The sequence below is a fragment of the Dasypus novemcinctus genome, chromosome 5 (assembly GCF_030445035.2).
Source record: "Dasypus novemcinctus isolate mDasNov1 chromosome 5, mDasNov1.1.hap2, whole genome shotgun sequence".
Lineage (NCBI taxonomy): Eukaryota > Metazoa > Chordata > Mammalia > Cingulata > Dasypodidae > Dasypus > Dasypus novemcinctus.
The window spans coordinates 115,057,909-115,077,506 of NC_080677.1; the positions used below are offsets into that span (position 1 = coordinate 115,057,909).

At 42.7% G+C, this 19,598-nt stretch overlaps 1 pseudogene; it reads right to left on the reverse strand.

Annotated features, from left to right (window-relative positions):
* Positions 1-17,219: 17,219 nt before the first annotated feature.
* LOC101426660 (large ribosomal subunit protein eL6 pseudogene) lies at positions 17,220-18,084 on the reverse strand (annotated as a pseudogene).
* Between the last annotated feature and the right edge of the window lie 1,514 nt (positions 18,085-19,598).

Genomic DNA, 19,598 nt, shown 5'->3' on the forward strand with positions numbered 1-19,598 from the left:
CTGTTGTTATTTGCAGATGATATGATTTAATATGTAGTAAATTCAAAGGGATCTACAGATTAATAAATTAATAAACAAGTTTGTTATGCTTAAAATCACCTTGATTGAGGGTTTACTTTATATACAATGAATTGTTTCCATTTTAAGTGTGTAAGGAGTTTTGACAAGCATATATACCCATGTAGCACCACTCCAATCAAGATATGGAATATTTCCATGACTCTGAAACTTTCCCTTATGCCCTATTGCAGTCATTACCTATATACACTCACCCACAGGCAACCACTGATTTGGCTCATGTCACTATATACTAGTTTTTGCTTGTTTTAGAATTTCACATTAATTGAATCATTAAGTAATACTCTTTTGTGGGTGACTTCTTTTGCTTAACATGTTTTTCATTTTTTTATTTTACTTTTGTTTTTCTTCCTTGCTTAGCATGTTTTTGAGATTCATCAATATTGTCTGTAGTATGTTCTTTATATTGCTGAGTCATATTCCACTGTGTGAATATGTCAATTTGATTATCTATTCAACTATTAATGAACATTTGGGTTGCTTCCAACTTGCAGCTTTTATGAATCAAGCTGTTATGAACATTCATGTCAAAATATTTTTGTGTGTGGACAAATGGTATTATTTCCTTTGGGTAAATACTTAGGAGTAAAATTTCTGCATCTTGTGGGAAGTATTAGTTTAATTTTACAAATACTGCCAGTTTCTCAAAGTGGTTGTAGCATTTTACATTTCTACCAGCAGAGTATGAAAGTTCCAGTTGATCCACATTTTTGCCAAACTTTGGTATTGTCAGTCTTTTAATTTAAGCTATTTTAGTGGATATGCAGTGGTATCTCATAGTGGTATTAGTTTCATTTTCCTGATCATTAAAGATGTTGAACAATAAGTAAGTTTAATAAGGTTGCAAGATAGAGGATCAATACATCAAAGTTAATTGACTTGCTTTATACAAACAACAAACAAAAAACGAAATAAAGAAATAAAGTGACATGAAACAGAAAATGAAATTAAAGAAAAGATACCATTGTTAATGGTATAAATATATCAAATGACAAGGAAAGAATCTTACAAAAGGTTGCAAAATTTATGAGTTAAATTAAAGAAGACAAATAAATGGAGGGAAACATTTAAGACACATATTTAAGACAGTGTGATGTTGGTATGTGGGTCACTAAATAGACCACTGAATGGCCTAGAATGCAGAAACTGGTCATGCATATAAGCACACTTGATTTACAACAAAGATGGCACATCAGAGTAGTGAAGAAGCAATGGTCTTTTCAATAAATGAACTTGGAACAGATCTTCTTTGGGGAAAAAAGGGAACTTGACCCAAACAGTATATCGTGCATAAAAATAAATTTCAGGTGAATTATAGATATAAAAAGAAAGGCAAATCCATAAAACTTTTAGGAGATATTATAAGAGAATATCTTCATGTCCTTAGGAACCCAGAAAGCATTAACCATAAAAAGATTAATAAATTGAACCACATTGAAATTAAACTACTAAACAAAAACACTATTAAGAAAGTGAGAACACAAACAACAGCAGGTAAATAACAAATGGCTAGTATCCAGAATTATAAAGAACTCTTACAAATCAATATGAATGAGATAGAAAACCCAACAGAAAAATAGGCAGGAGACTTAATAAGCACTTGGCATCAGAAGTATATACCTATGTCCAATAATTATGTGAAAAGGTGTTCAACATTACTATAATTAGAAAGTACACTCCAATCAGAATGGCTAAAACTGAAAAATTACACAATACTAAGTGTTGATAAGTGCAAAGTTATAGCTACACTGCTACACTGCTGGGAGAAGTGTAAATTGGTACAATTGCTTTAGAAAACAATTGCCATTATCTACTAATGTTGAAGATACTTATATGCTTTAAGCTAGCCTTTAGACTCATAATTTTATGGCCAACACAACTATAGGCACATATGCACTAAGAGACTTCAAGATTGTTCATAGAAACATTATTCATAATGGCCCCAAATTGGAAACAACCTGTTTTGGTTTCCTAGCTACTAAAACAAATACTATACAATGGGTTGACCTAAACGATGGGAATTTATTGGCTTATGATTTCAGAGGCTAGAAGGCTTGCTTCCTTCTAGAGCTGGTATCTTCTGGCTGGCCAGAAATCTTAGCTCTCCTTGGTTTTTCCATCACATGGCATTGCAAATGGTGGCATCTTCTCCTTTCTCTTCCAGGTTTCATGGATTTCTAGGTTCTTGCTTCTTCCATGACTTTCTCTCTGTGTCCAATTTTCTTTGCCTATAAGGACTTCAGGCATAGTGGATTATTAAGGCCACTCCCATTCAGTTTGGGCACACTTTTAGTAACATCTTCAAAGGTCCTATTTACAAATGGGTTCACACCCACAGCACCAGAAGTTGGGACCTGAACATACCTTTTGTGGGGACATGATTCCATCCCCAATACAAACCAAACATCCATTAAGAGTAGAATGAAGAATGAATTATGACATATTCATACAATAGAAATCTATAAACAATAACATGAACAAACTATAGCTACACACAACAATGTGGACCTATCTCACAAGCACATTGTTGAATGAAAGAAACCAAATTCAAAAGAATGCATTCTGTATGAATCCATTTATGTAAACAAACAAACAGGCAAAACTAAATTATTGTGTTTGGGGTGAACATGTAAGAGGTAAAACTATAAAGAAATAAAAAGATAACCATAGAATTGGGATAGAAGTTGTCTTTGGGGCAGGTGGATTACTGAATAGTGTAGTGATTGGGAAGGGACACCTGGGGTTGTCTGGGTTACTGGCAATATTCTATTTTTCCAACCAGTTGTTAGTTTCTTGGTTCACTTTGTAATAAATCATTGAGGTATATATTTTTGAAAAATAAAATCCTTTGATTTGTAAAATAATGAACATACTACATATCTTAATTTGTGAGATGCAGTTAAAGTGGTAGTTAGAAAATTTATAGCCTTAAATCCCTCTATGATAAAATAAAAATGATTGAAAACCAAAGGAAGTGTGAATCCAATTTAAGAAGTTAGTGTCCTTTTACTAACCTCAAGAAAGAAGAATGAGGGAAACAATAAGGATTTGAGCTGAAATTAGTAAACTAGTTAAGAAGTTATATAGATGATGATCAATGCAAAGATTTCATTCTTTGATATGACTAATTAACAAACCTCTGGTGCGGCGGCTTGCTCGGTCGGTAGAGGTGGGGTCTGGCTGCGGACGAGGGGTCGGTCCAGCTTGGGACGAGGGGTCGGTCCCCCTTGGGACGAGGGGTCGGTCCGGCAGCAGATGAGGGGTCGGTCTCACAGGGGTTGCGCGGTTCGGCTGACGGGGTCGCCCGGAGAAGCAGGCGACGAACTGGGGACAAGGGAGGCCAGGCCCTTGTCGGGGGCTCTCAGGACTGGAGGGCGTATGGCAGAAGAACTACCGCGGAGACAAGGTAAACACGCAAGTCCAACTTTATTGAGGGAGAGGCAACAGTTTTATAGGGGCTGGGGAAGGCTGATTGGTCGAAGCCACGCCCTGTTCTGATTGGTTGCCGGAGAAAGGTCAGTGGGAGGTACTGGACGGGGGAGGGGTGGTGGTTAGGGATTGGCTGTTGCTGTTGCTGGGGGAAGTGGCAGGGTTTAGGGATTGGTGGCTACCACTTGAGGTAGAGGGCAGACTTGAGTTTCCCGCCCACGCCTGGCTGTTGCTGCTGTTGGGGGGAGGGGAAAAGGCAGACTGGAATCTTCCGCCCACGCCTGGCTGTTGCTGCTGTCGGGGGAGGGGAAAAGGGCAGACTGGAATTTTCCGCCCTGCGCAGGAGAAAGAAGAAGAAGGGTGCTGCCCCACAAGGCATCGTGTGGCGCCATCCGGGAGGAGGGGCGGCCGCGGTAGCATGGCTGCCGAGAAGGGGAGACCCGAGGGCACTCTGCGCCCGTGCCAAGCTTCCTTCAGGGGTGGCGGTGGGCCCGACCAGCCACCCTATTATGGGGGCAGTGGAATTAGGCCTACCGCGGCCGCTCCCCCGCCAGGCCAGCAAACCAAACTTCAGCCCGAGGGGTGACCGCACTCTGGTAAGAGTGATAAAGCCATAAAGAGAGAAGACACAAATAGTCAGTATAGGAATAAAAAAGAGAACATGTAGCAGATGTAGCAAAAATTACAAAGATAATAAAAGAATAGTATAACTAAACTTATGCCAATAAAAGGGAAACTTAAAGGAAATGGATAAGTTCATGGGGAAATATAATTTCAAATATAATAGTCAAAACTATTTAAAAATAAAAGAAAACTTGAATAGTTCAAGCATCATTAGTTAGTAGTAATTTATCTTCCCATTAGGAAAATACCAGGCCCAGGTAGTTTTAGAAGAAGGTTTTATTAAACTTCAAAAAAACAGATTATTAAAATGTAGCTCAGTTGGTTGACTGCCTGCTCCCATGTACAAGGTCCTGGGTTCAACCCCTGAAACCTCCTAAAATAATAAAATGAAATGAAATAATAAAAAAAACAAATTTTATACAAACTCCTACAGAGAATAGAAAAAGAGGGCTCACTTCTCAGCTCAGGTAACGAAGCTAATAAAATATTCATACTTAAAGCAAATGAGAACAAAACGAGAAAGGAAAATTATGTCTGATCTCATTCATGAACATAGATGCGAACATGCTAAGTAAAATATTAGCAAACTGAATCAACAATATATAAAAGACAAAATACAAATGATGACTAAATTGGAATGTAGGTTTTTCATAGAAATGCAAGATTGGTTCAACATGTGAAATCTGCTGATAGAACTTACCATACTCAAAGATTAATGAAGAAAACCCACATGGAATTTTCTCAATAAAAGTAGAAAAATTGTTCAATAAAATCCAACATTTACGAAAAGGCTTTAGTGAACTAAAATAGAAGGGAACTTTCTGAACCTGATAATGTACATCAAACACTATACTTCATGATGAAATTTGACAAGAAGTCCTACTTTTAGCACTTCCTAGCCTATAAAATGAGGCAAAACAGAGAAAGATTTATAAGGTATAGGATTAGAAAAGAAGAAACAAAATTATTATTCATAGATACTGTGGCAGTTTGATATGATTTATGAATTCCAAAAAGAAATATAGATTATGTTAGTAAACTGGTCTGTTCCCCTGGCATGATAACCTTTTTATTGTATTAGATTCAGCTGAGAAGTCTGATTAAATTATGTTATGATTAGGGTTTTGATCCAACCATATCATTAGAGTGTGACTCAGCATGGAGTCCCAGCCCCCTTCTGCTTTTAAACAGACTCTCATATGGAAGTAAATGTGTGGAGAAGGAAAACACAGAGGACCAGAGACAGCTCATCTGATAGGATCCTGTGTCTGTTGGAAGAAAGATGAGCCTGAAAGTCTACAGTTGACCTTGTGAAGAGACCAGAGCAGCTGAGCCCAGAAAGAAACAAGTCCTAGGGAGAGAGATGAGCCTTATGCCAGCTGAGATCAGAAGAAGCTGGGACCATGGAGCCTTAAGAGGAAGAAGGAAGGCTGAACCCTTGCAGACATCACCTGCCATCTTGCTTCAATACATGGCAAAAGACTTTGGGTAAGAAAGTACCTCTTTTTGTACCTTGAATTGGACTCTTTAGGGCCTTGTGATTGTAAGCTTCTACCCCAAATAAATATCCTTTATAAAAACCAACAGAGTTCTGGTACTTTGCATCAGCATCTTTTGGCTGACTAATACAGATGCTATGATTATTTACGAATCATAGACAAATTGTTAGAATTAATGAGAGAATTTAGCAAGTTTGCCAGTTACAAATCCAATATGAAAAAGTCAATTCATTTTTATCTAACAGTAGTAACAACTAGAAATTTTAATTAGATAAAACTATCTCTTAAAATATCAATACAAATCTAAGGTACTTGGGAATAAATCTAGTAAAATATGTTAAAAATCTATATAGATAAACTTATTTGACTTTATTGAAAGACCTTAAAGAAGACACAAGTAAATGGAAAATGTGGCATAGTCTTGAAAATGATGTTCCATTTTACCAAATTTGAGCTCTAGATTGAAAGCATTTCCAGTAAATATACCAGTATGGTTTTTCATACTGGCAAGCTGATTCTAATATTTATATGGAAGGGCTAAAGCCCAAGATTAGCCAACATAGTGTAGAAGAAAAATGGACAGAGTTGGGGGATTTGCCCTCCTAGCTTCAAGCCTCATCATAAAGCTTTAGTAATTAAGACAGTGGGATATTAGTGCTAGGAGAGATAGACTATTAGAATAAACTAGAAAGCCCAGACACAGCCCTGTACATATTTGGAAACTTGATAAAAGACAAAAGTGACAATATAGAAAAGTGGTAATTGTTAACTAGCCAATAACCATCCATATGGAAAACAAATGAAATTGGAGCCCTATATTACACCATGTGTGAAAATCGGTTCTAGACTGATTAAAGATTCAAAGGTAAAAGGCAAAACTTTAAAGGTTTTAGAAGAAAATATAAATATCTTTAAGACCTTAGAATAGGTAGAGATTTCTTAAACATTACACAAAAGTAAAAACTATCACGGAAAAGACTGATGAATTCTACTACTTAAACTAAGAACTACTATGAGATCTCATAAAAAGTGTGAAAAGAGGTGAGCAGATGTAGCTCAAGTGATTGAGTGCCTGCTTCCCGCATATGAGGTCCTGGGTTCAACCCCTGGTATCTCCTTGAAAAAAAAAAAGGGTGAAAAGAAAAACTTCAAATTGGGAGGAGAAGGTATTTGTGACACATATAAATGAAAAAGATAATTATCCAAAATATATAAATAATTCCTAAAATCACTACGACAAAGATGATCCATGCAATATACAAATAGAGAACACAGATGTGAACAGGAAGAAACACAAATGTCCAAGAACATATGAAAAGACAGTCAATTTCATTATTAATCGGAGAATGCATATTAAAACCTGGAGAAGATATTATTTTACACCACCAGATGGGTAAAAATTAAAAATTCTGACTATTCCATGGATGTGGAGCAAAATGCTACTGGTGGAACTAAGCACTGTGGTTTAAGGGTTCTTTTATCTTGATAGTGCAACACAGTCATATTTTTTCATTTAGAAAAGCAGGACAGGATCTAAGAGATATACCGGGGAATCTCCAGAACAACCAGATGTTAGTGACCTGGTCCTGCCTGTCCTGCTGTCACTGATGGACCTGGCTTCTGGTGACGTCTTGGCTGTGCAGGGATGGACCTGTGACCAGCAGCTGCTCCTGCTTTCTTCGAGGAGCGTTGCATGGAGCTTAGGCTTTGGCTCCTCCTCCTTGACAGGACAGTTCTGGTGGGATATGGAAGGGGAGGAAGGAAGGTGGCAAGGGAAGGCAAACGAGGACAGGAAAGGAGGGAAGTGAGCGAAATGTGAGGGGGAGGAGACCCACAGAGGCCTGGCAACTCAGCCTTCTATACCCTGAGCCAGGATTCCTTTTGAAATACACCAAGACCTTTTCCAGCAAGTCCCCAGACAGACCCACCATTCATCTGGACAGCGCCGTTTTTTCCTTGTAGAAAGTAACCGTTGTTCATCAGCCAGCAGCTCGTGGTATGTAGGCTGAGGGGCGCCAGACAGTAGCTCAGCCCCGTGGGCAGGCCCTGCTTTGCCCATGGACGCCACTGGCCGTCAGGATGTTGCATCCTAAAAATAGCCTCGGCCATTACTGCCACTCCTCCACTGCCCGAGCTTTCTAGGGACGCTCTTTCCAAGTTGACTTGGTTTGAGCCAGGGAGTGTATATCTGGAAGAATGATATCTCTAGCCTGAGCTGCTTTTTCCTCCCAAGAAAGACAACTTGAAAATATTTGTCTACAAGGAAATATTCACTAAGCAAAGATGTGATTTCTATGAAGTCTGATTAACGATCAGATTTAATCAAAGGCCAAGGTCGTGTCAGTGGTGTGAAGTGATGTATACAAACAAGCGAAATACTATTAGGGCCAAAAGGTAAAAAATGGGTCCCCCTGCAAACAAGTGTGCAGGAGCTGCCTCATCCTCCCAACCCATATTCCAGCCTCCTTTCCAAATTATGTAGTCTTTCAGCCAAGGCTATAGGAACCTTGGAATCTCCTATGATAACTTTTCCATACACTGCACACCTTATATCAAATATGTCATCAAGGCAGCAAATATTTTCCTCCTTGGAAATGAAATTTTTTTTTTTTTTGGTTAAATTAAAAAAACAGATTTGGATATGGCGAGGAGCAACTTTATTTGAAAGGATTATTGCAAAGTGGTGGTGGGGTGGCAGGGAAGGGACTATTGCAATAGGGAAAACACAGACAATAAGGTTTGAAGCATGTCAAGGATTAGGCTAAAAGTATTTTTCTTTCATGGAAAGTAGTAAAGAACCAGATGTGGGGAAATGGGGAAGTGGGATGGAAGTGTGGTATGATCAGAGAATATTTTGAAAATGCTGAGGCCAGCCTGGGGTTGGTCCTGAAGGAGAGACTGTATGCTGGCACAGGCTGAGGGTGGGACAAAGTTCAGGGGTCTTGGGGAAGGAGAAAGTCGTACCCAAAACTTGGTTAACAAGAATTTTGTTCTGATGGATGAGAGGAGACAAGTAACTCAGCTAATTATTTATGAGACAAAGAATGGGAATGTAGAAGATTTGTGTCTGGCTTTGTCATAGGTGAACAAAGGGGACATCTGTGAGTCTTGTCTAAATCATGTGGGTAAGGGTGGTTCTTTGTAGTAAGCTGTTTTCTGGAACACAAAAGGGTAGGGGATTTCTTAACCTTTACTGTTACCCAGAAACACAGGACTCAGGGAAAATTCCACACTGTCAGCTCTATTTTTTTAAAATTAAAATTAAAATTTATTTATCTCCGCCCCCCGCCCCAGTTGTCTGCTTTCTGTGTCCATTCGCTGTGTGTTCTTCTGTGTCCGCTTGTATTCTTGTGAGCGGCACTGGGAATCTGTGTTTCTTTTTGTTGCATCATCTTGTTGTGTTAGCTCTCCGTGTGTGGCGCCATTCCTGGGCAGGCTGCACTTTTGTACACAAATGGCTAAACCTCTATCAGGTGTCAGCAGTTGGCCATGATTTGCCTACACGCTGTCTGTGTTTTTTATTCTCTAGCTACTATAGGTGCAAATAATTTTGTTTCCAGTGTTGACTTAAAACTGCTAGCATAATTGCCTGACACTATTAAGTGGTAAAAATGAATGGACAAATGGATGAATAAATCAAGTCCTTAAGGGCAGAGAACAGGCCTTCTGTCTATTATGAACCTCTCACAGTAACAAGTATAAGTGTTGGTAACATAGTAGATACAATAAGAGCTTGGGTGTGGAAAAAACATGTACATATCATTTCTTGCCAGTATAGAAGTGGATGGATTGAAAAGGCTAAGGGCAGTGTCAACTCTAGGTTACAGCACCTGATTTCCCCCCAAGAATGACAAGCCTATGTAGGGATCTGATCTGAAACACCTGTACATTTCCCTTCCTTGTATGCTCAAGGGCCAACCTCTCTTGTGCAGTCAAGAGAGGGAGGTACCTGGAAAAGAATCTGTGGGAGCCTCCCATCCAACCACTGCTTGCTTGCCTTGCAGGGCTGCTTGGCAGTGCCCTTGGGGGAGCTGGAGTCCTTCCCTGCAGTGTGCCCTGGACAAGCAGGGGCAGAGATTTGTGCATTGTTCTCTGGAAGGTGTAGCGGGACAGGAGACCATAGTTCTAAGATGCCCCGGAGATAGCCTATTTTTTTTTTTTCTTTCTTTAAAATTTATTTAACTATGTCATTCCTATATGGACATACATAAACATTAAGTGTATAGTAAAAGTTGTGAACTTATAAAACGAACATGCTTAACATCATACAGTGCTCATAACGCATCCCACCACCAATATCTTGCATTGTTTTGAAACATTTGTAACAAATTATGAAAGAGCTTCATCAAATTATTACTATTGTCCATATCTTAAATTTGCTGTATTTTCCCTCAAACCACCCTACTATTTTTTAAAATTCATAAACCATAAAATTTATCTAAAATGTACAATCAGTGGCATTTGGTATAATCACAGAGTTGTGCATTCATCACTTCAATCAATAGTAGAGAATTTTCATTACTCCAAAAAAGAAACAAAAAACCAAAAATCAAACCACTATCATACCCATGTGCTAGCACTACTAATTACAAATCCTATGACATGAGATGTATTCACCAAATGCAATGAATGTCTTATGATGACGGAGGAGATTGTTGTTATGGGGGGAGGAGTGGGGTGAGGGGGGTGGGGGTATATGGGGACCTCATATTTTTTGAATGTAATGTTAAAAAAATAAAGAAAAAAAATCCTATGATGCGGTCACCCCTCGGGCTGAAGCGTGGTTTGCTGGCCTGGCGGGGGAGCGGCCGCGGTAGGCCAAGCCGCTGCCCCCATAATAGGGTGGCTGGTCGGACTCACCGCCACCCCTGAAGGGAGCTCGGCATGGGCGCAGAGTGCCCTCGGGTCTCCCCTTCTCGGCAGCCATGCTTCCGCGGCCGCCCCTCCTCCCGGATGGCGCCACCCGATGCCTGTGGGGCAGCACCCTTCTTCTTCTTTCTCCCTGCGCAGGCGCAGGGCGGAAAATTCCAGTCTGCCCTTTTCCCCTCCCCCGACAGCAGCAACAGCCAGGCGTGGGCGGAAAATTCCAGTCTGCCCTTTTCCCCTCCCCCGACAGCAGCAACAACCAGGCGTGGGCGGAAAAATCCAGTCTGCCCTTTTCCCTTCCCCCGACAGCAGCAACAGCCAGGCGTGGGCGGGAAAATCCAGTCTGCCCTCCACCCCAGCAACAGCAGCCACCAATCCCTAAACCCTGCCCCTTCCCCCAGCAACAGCAACAGCCAATCCCTAACCACCACCCGTCCCCTGTCCAGTACCGCCCACTGACCTTTCGCCGGCAACCAATCAGAACAGGGCGTGGCTTCGACCAATCAGCCTTCCCCAGCCCCTATAAAACTGTTGCCTCTCCCTCAATAAAGTGGACCTGCGTGTTTACCTCATCTCCACGGTAGTTCTTCTGCCGTGCGCCCTCCAGTCCTGAGAGCCCCCGACAAGGGCCTGGCCTCCCTTGTCCCCAGTTCGTCGCCTGCTTCTCCGGGCAACCCCTTCGTCGCCTGCTTCTCCGGGCGACCCCGTCAGCCAAACCGCGCAACCCCTTGTGAGACCGATCCCTCGTCTGCTGCCAGACCGACCCCTCGTCCCAAGTGGGACCGACCCCTCGTCCCAAGCGGGACCGACCCCTTGTCCGCAGCCAGACCCCACCTCTACCGACCGAGCAAACCGTCGCAGCTGGCGCCCAACGTGGGGCAAGGCAACCCCACCACAGCCTCACTCCATAACCTGGCGGCTCCCCCCCCTCCTCTCTTCTCACCTTGGGACTTCTCTCGTGCAACATTGCTGCTACCTGAGCCTTGGCTACCTCATATGATCCACGGCGGTCTGGGAGAATCGCTGGATGGCTTTCTCCTTCCATGTCGGGGGCTTATACCGACCCGCTATGATTAAGAGGAGCCTTGGATTTCTCGGGAGCGCGCGCTTGCACATCTGAAGTAATCCTACCACAGCCCTACGCCTTCCTCTCTTCTCACCTTGGGACTTCTCTCGTGCAACATTGCTGCTACCTGAGCCTTGGCTACCTCATACGATCCACGGCGGTCTGGGAGAATCGCTGGATGGCTTTCTCCTTCCATGTCGGGGGCTTATACCGACCCGCTATGATTAAGAGGCGCCAATAAAACTCTCAGGAGCACGTGCCTGAGCACCTCCACCCCTGCCTTCACCTCTGCCTCCTCCCCTCTGCGCTTGCTCCCCTTTGCCTTGCTCCACTGCTCGTCGTCCCGCCCTCCCCTCGTCGGGGCCTTCTCTTGGCCCGCGACCACCGTCGGAGCCCCACCGGCTCCGACCCCTCATCTCACCGCGCACCTCGGCTCCCATCGCCGCGCTCTCAAGGTAAGGGCCCCTTTTCTTATCGGCTCCAAAAGGCCATTAGCAATGGGTAACATCCTATCTGCTAAGCAAGCCCCACAAGTTCAGGCCCTCGCCGGTCTCCTAGACACTCACCGGTGTAAGATCTCTTTCAAACAGCTTCAAGTATATCGGGACCTTCTTCTCCCCTTTAATATTATATATTTCTGTTAATGTGTTGTAATTGTTCTGTGTTTGTCTGTCTGTTCGCTCAATGTCAACATATATTGTGATACCTCTGGATGGTAAATATAAATTACTGGAAATCTTTAAAAGAGCTCTATTCAAATGGCCAAAAATTAAATAAGCGCTTATATTAATACTTAAGTTTATTATATTAATACATAAGTTTAAATGTTAATAAGATATCTACAATTTTAAAAAAAATTGTAAGTCTTAATTAACAAAATTAACTGTACGTCTTCATAAAAAGTTGTTCTTGCCTAGATTAAAATGAATAACTTATTTTTCTTCACAGGATAATATAAAGAATGTAAAACTTATATGAATATTAAAAAGGTTAAAAGTTTGTAAAAATGCTAACGGAAATGTAATAAGTTTTGCAAAAAGATGTATTTTGTCCTAAAGTAGGATGGCTAATTTTTCATAAACTCTTGAAATTTAATTTGCATGCGGCAAGTGTAAAAGGTATTGTGATAACTTTACGTAAGGGAATGTGTTCTGTAAAGATAAAATTTATCTTCAATAGTTTACATTAAGGTATTAAATGGCTAATTCCAAAAGGTCATTCTTAAATATATATATATAAAACTAAATTGATGATAATAATAATAAAAGGTAATTTTATAACAGGAAAGATTAACAGCAACCAAGCTCCCCTGCCAACTTGCTTTTAGGAAACGGTTTCTAATATTGCATGCTACTAAGTATTTAAAGAAAAGTTATTCTTAAGGAAACAGAGGATGATTTTGTCTTTGCAGCCATTGTCTACTTAGCAACACCCCTCGCTATCGGCCTAGCCACTGTTGCGCCGGACGATTGAAACCTTAAACAAAGACTCCTCCTCACTGTCATCTTCCTATCTATCGTTACTATATTTACTGCCCTCATTCTCCTTCGTTTATAAAGCAGTCTCCTACAAACCACAAAGCTTCTGTCTTAAACATACCATTCTCAACCCTATCCTCTAAATGATCTTCTCACTTCCCCCACAGCCTTTAATACTCTATTTCTTTCTCATAACCTTTGCTTCTTGATAATATTTTCCGCCATCTGTCTAGCCACTACCACCCCAGAGGATTGTGGCCATGGCCCCCCATGCCGCCATCGCTCTCAAGCAGCTCCAGCCCCGCGAAACGGCCCGCAACCTGCTTTCCCCGGCCTGCGGCCTGCTTTCTAGCATCTAATAACGTTTCTGCTTTTAACAGCTCCCCATACTTCTGCGGAGCTTCCTCCTGTCTCGACCTCACTCCTCTTCTCAGCCATCCAAAGCGTCCTTTCTCGTCCCCCGCCCCCCTCCTTTTTTCGCTTGAACCCCTACTGCGTTGCAGATTGGGCCGCCCCATGTCGGCCCGCCCCATTAACATCGGCCTCTCTCGCACCCGTGAAGACTTTGGCCTTCTTATTGTCCTCGCCTACGTCTCCACCACTCCCGACGCTGCCGCCACCACCGTCGCTGGTGCCCTGACGCGACTTGTCCTCACCGCTGCGATCCTCCAGACCATCACACAGTCTGCCTCTACCGCTCTTCGCCGCCAAGAAGAGATCAACTACCTGTAACGCGCTGTCATCCTGGACTTTTAACAAGCAGATGGACCTTATAGCCACCGAGATCAACAAGAATTGGACATTGGCCACCCTTGCTTGCAACGGCAAGATACTGCCCCCCAAATTGTACATTTATCCCCGGCATACTCACCTCCCTCTTCAGCCCCGCTTCCCTCATTGCTTACTGCCTCTTGGGCCTCAGCTACTTGTTGCTGCTGCCATCCTGGTTCTTATTTGAAAATAAGGGGGAAATGCGGTCACCCCTTGGGCTGAAGCGTGGTTTGCTGGCCTGGCGGGGGAGCGGCCGCGGTAGGCCAAGCCGCTGCCCCCATAATAGGGTGGCTGGTCGGACTCACCGCCACCCCTGAAGGGAGCTCGGCATGGGCGCAGAGTGCCCTCGGGTCTCCCCTTCTCGGCAGCCATGCTTCCGCGGCCGCCCCTCCTCCCGGATGGCACCACCCGATGCCTGTGGGGCAGCACCCTTCTTCTTCTTTCTCCCTGCGCAGGCGCAGGGCGGAAAATTCCAGTCTGCCCTTTTCCCCTCCCCCGACAGCAGCAACAGCCAGGCGTGGGCGGAAAATTCCAGTCTGCCCTTTTCCCTTCCCCCGACAGCAGCAACAGCCAGGCGTGGGCGGGAAAATCCAGTCTGCCCTCCACCCCAGCAACAGCAGCCACCAATCCCTAAACCCTGCCCCTTCCCCCAGCAACAGCAACAGCCAATCCCTAACCACCACCCGTCCCCTGTCCAGTACCGCCCACTGACCTTTCGCCGGCAACCAATCAGAACAGGGCGTGGCTTCGACCAATCAGCCTTCCCCAGCCCCTATAAAACTGTTGCCTCTCCCTCAATAAAGTGGACCTGCGTGTTTACCTCATCTCCGCGGTAGTTCTTCTGCCGTGCGCCCTCCAGTCCTGAGAACCCCCGACAAGGGCCTGGCCTCCCTTGTCCCCAGTTCGTCGCCTGCTTCTCCGGGCGACCCCGTCAGCCAAACCGCGCAACCCCTTGTGAGACCGCTCCCTCGTCTGCTGCCGGACCGACCCCTCATCCCAAGCGGGACCGACCCCTCGTCCCAAGCGGGACCGACCCCTCGTCCAGAGCTGGACCGACCCCTCGTCCGCAGCCAGACCCCACCTCTACCGACCGAGCAAACCGTCGCACTATGATGTGCTTTCATCATTTCTTTTTCCAAACATTCACAAACAACTTTTTAGCAATTCTGCACACAGATTAAACCTCAACTTTCCATTCTGTGACCACATTCTATTCTCTGGTGACTTATATTCTAGTTATTAACTCCATGAGCTTTTTCATTACATTTAGTTCATAATAGTGAAATCATACAATATTTGTCCTTTTGTGCCTGGATTGCTTACTCAACATAATGTCCTCCAGGTTCATCCACATTGTCATATGTTTCACGACTTGATTTCTTCTTATAGCTGAATAATATTCCATCATGTGTATACACCACAATTTGTTTATCCATTCATTAACTGATGGACACATGGGTTGTTTCCATCTTTTGGCAATCGTGAATAATGCCACTATGAACATCAGTGTGCAGATGTCTGTTCATGTCACTGCTCTCAGTTCTTCCAGGTATATACCTAGTAGCGGTATGTCGGGTCACATAATGTACTATATTTAACTTCCCTAGGAAATGCCAAACAGTCCTCCACAGTGGCTGTACAATTCCACATTCCCATCAGCAGCGAATAAGCATTCCTATCTCTCCACATCCTCTCCAACACTTGCAGTTTTTGTTTATTTTAACCACATAAATTTTATTGATACATATTAATAAAGCTTAAATCCATCCAAAGAGTGCAATCTGTGGTTTTAGTGTGATCATGCATTCATCAACCCAGTCATTTCCAGAGCACTCATTATTCCAATAATAATAATAAAAAACAAACAAAACTCATCACCTCTCAAACTCTCTATGCCTTGCCTGCCATACATAGCTGCTATTCTTTTTTCTTCTCTCTAGTATATTTGTACTTATATGTTGTAAAAACAGTCATATATGTAATATCACCCATATTTGTGTTTTACATGAGGGTTTGCAATCTTATACAGTCCCATGTTACAGTTTTAGTTTTCCTTCTAGTAATATACATGACTTTAGACTTTCCCTTTCATATCCATATATAGCAGTTTGATATGTTTATGAATTCCAAAAATAGATATTGGATTATGTTTGTAATCTGGTCTGCAACTGGGCATGATTAAGTTATGACTAGAGCTTTGATAGGGCCACATCATTAAGGCATTGAGTCTCCACCCACCAAGCGGTGGGGACTCACAGATAAAAGGCATGGCAAAGAACAGAGTTGGGGGTTTTTGATGTTGGAGTTTGATGCTGAAATCTTAAACTGGAGCCCCAGGAAGTAGGCTCACAGAGGAAACAGAAGCAAGTCCCAGGAAGAGAGCCCTGAGCCCAGGAAGAAGCAAGCCCTGAGAAGAGAGGAACCCTGAACCCAGAGAGAAGCAAGACCCTGGAAAGGAGGAACCCAAGAAGCCAGAACCCTCGCAGCCATTGGCAGCCATCTTGTTCCAATACGTGAAAATAGACTTTGGTGAGAGAACTAACTTATGCTGTATGGCCTGGTATCTGTAAGTTCCTACCCCAATAAATACCCTTTATAAAAACCAGTCGATTTCTGGTATTTTGCATCAGCACCCCTTTGGCTGACTAAAACACCATATAATAGCTCTGTTACTTACAAACACCATGATATGCTTTAACCATATGTTTGTTTTTTCCTTTCAGGCTGCAGCACTCCCTTTAGTATCTCTTGTAATTCTGGTTTTTTGGTAAGGTATTCTATAAGTTTTTGTTTGTCTGTGAAGACTTTGAACTCACCCTCATTTTTGAAGAACAGTTTTGCCAGATACAGAATTCTTGGCAGGCAGTTTTTCTCTTTCAATACCTTAAACTTGTCATACTACTTTCTTCCCGCCTCCATGATTTCTGATGAGAGGTCGGCACTTAATCTTGTAGAGTTTCCCTTGTATGTGATGCTTTGCTTTTCTCTTGCTTCTTTGAGAGTCCTCTCTTTATCTCCAATATTTGTCATTCTGAATAGTAGGTGTCTTGGGGGTAGGTCTGTTTGGATTTATTCTGTTTGGGGTGTGTTATCCTTCTTGGATATTGATATTTGGCCTTTATAAGGGTTAGGAAATTTTCAGTCATTATCACCTCAAATATTCTTCCTGCCCCTTTTCCATTCTCTTCTCCTTCTGGGACACTGATAATGTGAATATTTGTATGCTTTGCATTATTGTTCAATTTCCTGAGACTCTGTTCCATTTTTTCCAATCTCTTCTCTTTCTTTTCTGTCTTTTCCAGTTCAGATGTTCTATCTTTAAAATCATCAATACTGTCTTCAAGCAATTCATACCTGCTTTTACGTGCCTCTTATATATATATATATTTTTAAAAATATACCAGTTATTTAATTAAGTTTTTTGCAAGTTCTAAACTTTTTGTGAGGATAAACTCCATTTATGAGAGACAACACAGAATGCAGGTAGCCTTGGAGTTGAGGAACAGTTTTGATTTTTGACATAAATTGTGAGTCCACAGCTTTCTGATCAATCTTGTGTTGCTCTGTAAGTTCATATTTCTCTTTCTCACTTTCCTGGTGTCTGGGTTTATGCAGCTTCTTCTTGAAGTAAGCATCAGTGAGATGCTTTGGGATTTTCACACCATTTATGTCAATTTTGGTGAAGGTAGCAATAATAAATTTCTAGTGTGTTCTACATGGAGGAACTCAATTGAGGACCAGGGGTACAGTCACGAGTAACAAGTCACTGCTCAGCTGCTTCAGGAAAACCACTCTTGCCCCTGTGGTGACCAGTGAGGATGATCAGAACAGTCCCGGGAGTGATGCTGGATCGCAGCTTTCGCATGTGCTGACTGAAGGTTTTTTTTGCCATGGCTCAACAGCTTTCAAGGCACATCTTCAGTAGGATAGTATCTAGGCATTTTGCAAAGTTTGACCACTCGGTACCTCCATTTTTATCACCACCAAGGATTTTGTGACAGCAGCAAGCACTTTCCCCTTCTTTTTCTTCAATCCTGGATTTAGCTGCTGAGTACTTCCTCTTGTACATGGCCTTTATGGAATACATTGCAGATCAGGAATATCTGCCAGTTCCTCTGACAAGGACTGGATTTCGGCTGCAGTGAGGTTTCCCTTTCTTGAGCTTTTTGATCTTGGGGCTACGCTTCTCAACCTTGCCACTGGCATCAGCCTTCTTGGCTTCAGGTTTCTTCTCCTTAGTGTCTGCCGGCTTCTCAGCTTTTTTACCCATCATCTTGCAAGATGGGAAAGAGCCCTCTAATATATTTTTATTCTCACCCATCATGTCTTTCATTTCCATAGGGTCTGTTACTCTTTTCGTAGACTTTCAAATTGTTCTTTTTGATCTCCCAGTGCCTTCTTAATATCCTTTATTTCTTTAGTCATATTTTCTTTAAATTCTTGGAAGTGATTTAGGAGAGTTGCGTGATTATCACTGATTAGTTGTCTTAAATCATGTATCTCTTCAGGATATTTGGTTAGCTCTTATGTCTGGGCCATCTCTTCCTGTTTCCTAGTATGGCTTGTAATTTTTTGTTGGTGTCTAGCCATCTGAATATGTTGATGAATTTACTCTGATGGTCAAATTCTCTCTCTATTGCCTATTGTTTTTGTTTTCGTTTTTCCCACAGCTCTTCTTTGCTATTTGGCTCAGTTTATTCTAGGTCTTTAAAGTTATCAAACTTAAGTTATCAAAATTGGGCCAGGAACTCAATTTTCTCCCAGGGGTAGGATACAAAGAGAGGTGAGTTTTTGTTCATATAATTTCCAGACTGGCCAGCAGATGGTGCTCATTAGTGCACCTTTTGATGGAGGCTTTTCAGTCTGGGCTTTCTTGTGTTCCTGTGTTGAATCTCCAGAGTAGAGATTCAAAACAGTCTCTGTTGGCCGAATTCACTGAAGAGAAGCATCCTGATTTCCCCTCCTTTTTCCCTTGAAACAGCTGACAGGGTGGAAGATGTCAGTTCCCTTCCCCTCGGCAGCAATGAGCCAGGGGTTTTACCCCAGCTTAATATCTTGGGGGTGGGGGAGAGGAGCCCTTCTTGGCTGACACTAGGGCTTGGTAACTCACATTTGTTGTTTAAGCTTCTTTGTTTCTCTGTCCCTCACCCTCCTGGGAGTTGTGTAGCACTGTTCCGGTCTGCTGACCCCCAAGGACAACTTTTGGCTTTTTCTTCATTGCTTTAGTGAGCACATTGAGTTCTGCCTATTCATTTGTTACCATCTTCCCACAATTCCTCCTGGAGATAGCCTTTTGCATGTGGCTGAGGACTGTGTCCTGCTCTGACATCAAGGTCTGAAGCGCCTTCCAGTCTGGCATGCAGTTATGGAGGAAGCAGTCATGCAACTTCTCACCCAGCACCGCCCTCACCTCAGATGCTCTCCAGCAGGGGTGGAGGCTACATGCACCACAGCCAGTGTGTCCAGCCAGTTCTTTCCTCTTGGATGCTTGGATTGTTGCAAATAATCTCTTACCTTGGACTAGACAGTTAGGGTTTACAAAGCATATTTATATATATTGTCATAGTTAACCACATGCAGTGGATTATTTATTAGCTTGAGAGGGTGGTGAAGTGAAAAATCCTTTCTTAACAAACTTGCCCAGAAGCATCTGTGCCACCCGCTCCCTCAGCTCACCGATCGCAGGCTCTGTTCTGCCTTTCCTCTCGCTCTCATTCAACATAGCATACTTGTTAGAACAGCAAGCTCTTCTGGGCTCTCTGACATTGAGTTTTCTCTCCTTGGAAG